The sequence below is a fragment of the Sinocyclocheilus rhinocerous genome, unplaced genomic scaffold (assembly GCF_001515625.1).
Source record: "Sinocyclocheilus rhinocerous isolate Xijiao unplaced genomic scaffold, SAMN03320098_v1.1 scaffold736, whole genome shotgun sequence".
NCBI lineage: Eukaryota > Metazoa > Chordata > Actinopteri > Cypriniformes > Cyprinidae > Sinocyclocheilus > Sinocyclocheilus rhinocerous.
In genome coordinates this window covers 248,471-255,030 of record NW_015631744.1, presented here as the reverse complement: position 1 = coordinate 255,030, position 6,560 = coordinate 248,471, and the positions used below count along the sequence as shown (strand labels likewise).

The 6,560-nt window shown below is 37.7% G+C and overlaps 1 protein-coding gene across 3 annotated transcripts in view; it reads right to left on the bottom strand.

The window, feature by feature from the left end:
* The window catches only part of prickle1a (prickle homolog 1a), a 35,768-nt gene extending 29,252 nt beyond the window's left edge, over nt 1-6,516 (bottom strand). For all 3 annotated transcript variants that reach the window (XM_016554790.1, XM_016554792.1, XM_016554789.1), the window contains exon 1: nt 6,301-6,516. The gene's annotated coding sequence lies outside the window, so the exon portion shown is untranslated. The remainder of the gene's footprint in view (nt 1-6,300) is intronic.
* Nucleotides 6,517-6,560: the final 44 nt, after the last annotated feature.

Sequence of the window (6,560 nt, the reverse complement as noted above, 5' to 3'; positions counted from 1 at the left end):
TGTTTGGATCGTGATTAAAATACACAGGCAAAACCTTAGTTTACTTGCATGGAGACATTTATTTTATTTGTATTATTTATTTATTTGATTTGGGATTTGTTTTAAAATTTCAAGTTAGTATATTTTTTTTACATTTTCAATTTCACAAAGTAATGTTCAGCCTTTTGGTCTGAGAAATAACAAAAGGACATTTTAAAAAAAAATCTGTCTTAAATCTCATTTTGTTAAAAAAGAATGTATGGGTTTGCTTACTTGCTTTGCCAAAGCTTAACATGTCCACCCTGTCGGCATTGAAGTGATTAGAATACAGTATTTTCAAAATATGTAAGTTTAAATATACCAAATTCTCTTCAACAACCAGACTAAATATTTAGCTAGTCACAGTTTGTTGTAAGCTAATATGCTAATCGAAGCTCAAAATATCCACTCTGTGGGCCACTTAAACTCGATAGAGTGGACATTAGACTTGTGCGGTATTCGGGAATGCGATATATCACGGTAATGAATATGCATTTGTAAGTCGCTTTGGATAAAAGCGTCTGCTAAATGACTAAATGTAAATGTAATATATATATGTCCAGAATTTTTTTTTTTTTTTAAACAATTGAAATAATGTTATTGCAAATGCATAAAGAATTGCATTGTTACCTGCAGAATTGCCGTGTTAAAATCTGTTCACAAAACCAAAATAAGATCCATAAATAAAGATGACTTACATGTTCACAGAGTTTACAGAAACATGTCAAAAGAACAAGCATGTGTGGAATGATTTAGCATTGAATTTAATATCCTAAAGCTCAGCAGCGTGTGTGTGTGAGTCGGCAATAGCACATACAGTTTGTACAGTATAAAAACCATTACGCCTATGGAATGTTCCCATAAAACATGAAAACACAACATGTGTGTGTGTGTGTGTGCACATCTGGTTTTCTGCTATTCTAATGTTTTCTTTCAGCCTTGAGCAGGAAGACAGTGTGAGTCTTTCAAACAAACTCCTGCGCTTTGATCACCTCCGTCTGTCTGTCTGTATGAACACACACACACACACAGTCTCACTCTCCTCAATGTGTCACTCTGTCAATATTGATCCACCTGTAGCGTGCCCTTTGACCTCACCTCACCACATCCTCCATCAAACACACAGTCAGGAAGCCACATACAGTATGAACACACACAGATTAACAGACTAACTCAACATATGGACATAGTAGTCAAACAAAGCGGCCTGTTAATTATTTCCCACAATTCTAGCTGGCAGGAAGGCCTAAATATCCACATCTGCTGCATCATGCGGCACACGCTATGAAACCAGCCTGCTGTAATCTGACCAGAATAATGCGTAGCATGTGTCGGCGACAGCAGGATCCCGTACGCTCGCCGCGGCCAAATATAATCAGTCTGGGATTGATCCTGTGCTAATGAGGCCTGAACACAAATCGGACTTTTCACTGCCAAGTAATCCTTGAGAAAGTCGCGGCTAATGAGGCTTTTATCACTCGCTCGGCGATAGGAAACTACATCAGACCTGTCCTGCAGCAGACTTTGATTTCACAGAGCTGATTAAAGTCAACATGAAATGCATTTTATTTTCATAATCTAACATATTTCCAAGAGAAACGGGATATTTAACCGAATCGCACTATAAGCATGTATTTTAGCTCCACTCACTCTACCTCACATATTTAAAGGAATAGTTCAGCCAAACATGAAAATGTGCTCACACTCAAGCTGTCCAAGATTAGGATGAGTTTATTTCTTCATCAGATTTGGAGAAATGTAGCATTGCATCACTTGCTCACCAATGGAAGTGAATGGGTGCCGTCAGAATGAGAGTCCAAACAGCTGATAAAAACATCACAATAATCCACAAGTAATCCACAGCACTCCAGTCCATCAGTTAACATCTGGAGAAGACAAAAGCTGAAACAAATCCAGCATTAAGACGTTTTTAACTCAAATACCATAGAGTCCATAATCAATAATAATGCGCTGTTTGGACTCTCATTCTGACGGCACCCATTCACTTCCATTGGTGAGCAAGTGATGCAATGCTAATTAATGTTAATTGCATAAATATAAATCGCAGCATGTTTCAGATGATAAAAAACATGACTTCCATAAAACACAGTACATCAGCTTTGATTTCATGCTGACTTTAAACAAATAGTTTAGTCTTGACAGCTATCTTTTTAGCACTTTAACCCTTTAAGACCTGAAGGTAAAATAGGTCATTTTCACGTTTTATTTATTTGACAGTGAAACTCGTAACAGAATGTGCTATTTTTCAAGTGCATTTTTTCAGAAAACAAATGGCTTTCAAAACATTTAAGTCATTGACCATTAATGTTGTTTGGTGAGTTTGTAAACAGAATTTAAATAGACAAAAAAACAAAAAGGAATACATTTTCAGAAAAATAATGATCGAAAGAATCCAACATACCTGAAAATTCAACTAGGCCTATATTACACATATACAAGTCTTTTTTGTCACATTGTTTTCATTCAAGAGGCTTTTTTGTTCATACATGCACACATATACATGCATGCATATGCACCCATACATTCATCACTAGTACAAAAAAAGCATGCGGATTATAGATAATCTATGCTTTGCTTGTATATCTATATAAACAGGCTGACGGGAAACTAGCTGCACACGCCTCGTGATGAACCAAGCTAAAAGATTCTTGTTATCAACACATAATGCAAAAACCCCTCATATTCCCTCTGGCCCTGATGTTCATCCCATAAATCCCGTCGTTCTGAATGCATCAGCAGTCCTGACGTCTGTCCAGCGCTCGCTCGTGAAAGACGCTGTTATTCGTACTCGAGGAGTTCAGTCAGTCGACTCTATAAAAGCCTGCCGGAGCGTCTGACGTCATTGGTTTAGCTGGACACAAGCAGCGCTCTGTGTTTGAGGCGTTAAATCAACACACACTGGCACGAGGGCCGACTGCCACATACACTCACAGTGAACGCTCCATCTGTTTACAAGAGCGCGCCTGTAATCTCACGCCAAACACGCACATTAACACCATCATACCAGAGAATGCAACCTACAGAACTCCTACATAACAGGGGAAAGATCCAAGCGTTTCTGAGCAACGGAAAACCAGCAAAGCTGTTCAAATCTCCTATTAGCCTTGTTGATGCACATTTTCTAAGAAGACTGCTATTACTAACTATTATTTATTATTGCCTTTTTATTATAAAACAAGAAATCAGACATGCGACATTAACTGAACGGACCAAATAAAGCAGTGGTTCTCAGCCTTTCTGAATCTGTTCTAAAATGACAAACTAATTAACTAAACTAATTATAATTAAAATAATTAAATGTTAGAGTTCCAGACATTTTTGGAGACATTTCAGGGTTTAACCAATGAATTGACATGACTTTTCCTTTTCTACCTAAAATTTCTAAAAAATAAAAAAAATTACATATTTTGACAAATACCAAAATGTATGTAATATACAATGCTCAGAGTTATACGACTTTATCAATTTCCTTGACTTTTCCAGGTTTTCTTTATTTGTTTTAACTGGTTTTGTCTTAATTTAAAGCATTTTAAGCCATTAAAAGTTTTGTCCACATCAATATTCAAAGTCTGCCTAAAATAACTACTAATTAAAATAATTACGTTTCAGAATTCCAAAAGTTTTAGAAGCTTTTTCAAGGTTTAACCAATGAATTGACAATGGCTTTCCTTTTTTTGTTTTTTACTCACAATTTCTACCTGATAAAATGCTTTATATCTTGATATAACTACAAAAATGTGTATTGATTATAAAAATGCTAAAAGTTATACGATTTTATTAATTTCTGTGATTTTTTTTCCAGGTCTAGAAATCACACTTTTAAAATTATGTTTAGTTATATATCCAGGTTTTCCGAGACTGTGAGAATTCTTGTTCGTCAAAAGAAAATAATTAGCGAATTAAAATTCTAGATAAGAATTCAAATAAGAAAACTCTTGATTTTTGGGGTTATTTTAGATTAATTTAAAAATGTTTGTGTTAGCATTTTAAGTTCGGAAGCAAAATCATTTTAAGTCACAGGAAGTTTTGTCCACAACTATTTTCAAAGCCTGCCTAAAATCATTAAATTTCAGAATTATATTAATTATTTTTTTTTTTTTTTAAAGTCCGAAGATTTTATTCATTTCCATGACTTTTCCAGGTCTAGAAATCACACTTTTGAAATAAGTCTTCCTCATATTTCCAGGTTTTCCAACAATCCTGGTTCTTGCCTTGTTTGTCCTCATTTTAAGTTGAATCATGTTAAATCACTGGAAGTCTAGTGGGCCTGGTTAAAAACCAAAAGGACTGTATCCAAGAAGAAAACCCCCACTAAAGGTGTACTGCAGTACACTAAAACAAGGCTTATTCATCACTAAAAACATCACTGCGTTAACCCTGCAGGTCTGCATGCGCCGCCTCACACCACCACTAGAGAGCGCCACCATCTCAACTACTTCAAGTGTAAAATCATTAAGACTTCACAGACTTTTAAGAACCCGAGCTCAAATCAAAGATCACTTACTGATCAATAATTAAGCACACATCAATGAACAGAGCCAAGAACAGAGGCTATTGGGCATCGCCTCTATCTCATTTCAACCTCTCAAAGCCTCATGTTGGTGGACGAACACGTCTCCATATGGAAACTGAGTCCTGTTGACATTTGTGCTCCCCTGTGGGGCCCGACCCCTGCCAGCTGGCACCAGAGCAAACGGCTTCATGACGGCTGTCACAGATATCAGTGAAGATAAACTCCTACCGTACCACGCCAAATCTGATTTCAGCTTCCCGTCAGGCTCAAACTGAGCGGATAGAATAAACAGATCGATAACATTCGGCCCGTTTTTCCAGCCCAAACCTTTTGGCCAGCCGTTCTTCAGCGGAACAGAAAAGAAGAGATTCTGAAGATTCTTCACGCAGCACAAAAAATCCAAGTCTTCAGAAGTCATATGATGGATTTACGTGAGGAACGAACCCAAATTGAAGTTCTTTTGCATTTGGATTCATAAACAAATGCAAAAGCAGTTATCTACATGCAATGAAGACTATCAAGTTGCTAAAAATAACATAAAAGCACCACAAAAGTTGTTTAACGTATAGTCCATATGATTTATGCACTATATTCCAAGATGTCATATGATGGATTTACGTGAGGAACGAACCCAAATTGAAGTTCGTTTGCATTCAGAATCATAAACAAATGCAAAAGCAATTATTTACATCCAAAGAAGTGGCTATCTAGTTGCTAAAAATAACATAAAAGCACCACAAAAGTTGTTTAACAGTATAGTGATTTATGCACTATATTCCAAGTCTTCAGAAGTCATATGATGGATTTACGTGAGGAACAAACCTAAGCTCTTTCGAGTTCATAATCAAAAAAATGGCATGTCTTTGATGTCAAACGCCATTGAATCTCAAAGATTCCAGAGCTGCAGTTGAGAAAATTGGTCTGTTTTTCATGCACAAATATCATACAAGTTCGGAATATAGCTTATGGATGACTGCTTTGATGGTCATGGTCACTATATGAACCAATGAACCCTTTTTGGTTCCCCCAAAGAACCTTTCAGTGAACAGTTCTGAAAAGAGACATTATTTTCACAGTGTAAAGTATCTAAAGAAACTTCTATGCAACGGAAAGTTCCATGAATGTTCAAGGTTCTTCATGAATCCATCAATCCCAGCACTCAATACAATTACCAGATAGGAGTTTTCACCGTGATGCCATAGAAGCACCATTTTCCACCATAAAGAGCCTTTTGTGCAGTCAGTCAATGCATGTTAGCGGCTCTTCATGGAACCACTGATGCCAAAGAAGAACCTTTATGTTGAAGAGCATCTATAAAAAGCCAGCGATACCGATCAGTGTCGAGAAGTCAAAAGCATGAGGAGCAGCCCTTGAGGAACAGAATAAAGAAACTCTGGAGATTCTGGTTAAGCTGGAGATGGTAGATAACCCGCAGTTCTCTGGGTTGCAGACCAGTTGTCGCTGAAGTGACAGGCACAGCTGAAGTCCAAACTCTTGGACACACATGCAAGAAATGCTTTGAGTGTCTCCAGCCCTTTCTTAAACAATGACCTGGATAACGAGTTTAGAAATAGAGCAGAAGCTCTTGGGACACTTTTCTTTGGAGCTGTTCCAGAGTTTCTCCACATCCAAACGCTAACAACTCAAGCTTCGCGAGTCTCTGAATGCGAGTATCACAAAAAGCAAAAGATTCAACCACTATATGCATCCTATATGTCACTTATTAAACGCCACACATCAGAACTTACCCTAATATCTCGACCCCAAAAAAAATCCCCTTTCCAGCACAGATCCTGTTTATTAGCAGAGCAGATCCGCGTTTGCGCTCATCGGCGTCAGTCACTGCTGATCCGGAGCTTTACAGCGCATATCTGAGGCGAAACACACACACACACACACACACACACAGATGAGTGGGAAGGAGTGTGTTGGGGAGGTTCGAGTCCCTCCTGCGCGCAATCACACCGCTGAGCGTCCGCGTGCGTCACGTGACATTCTATGGAAATTT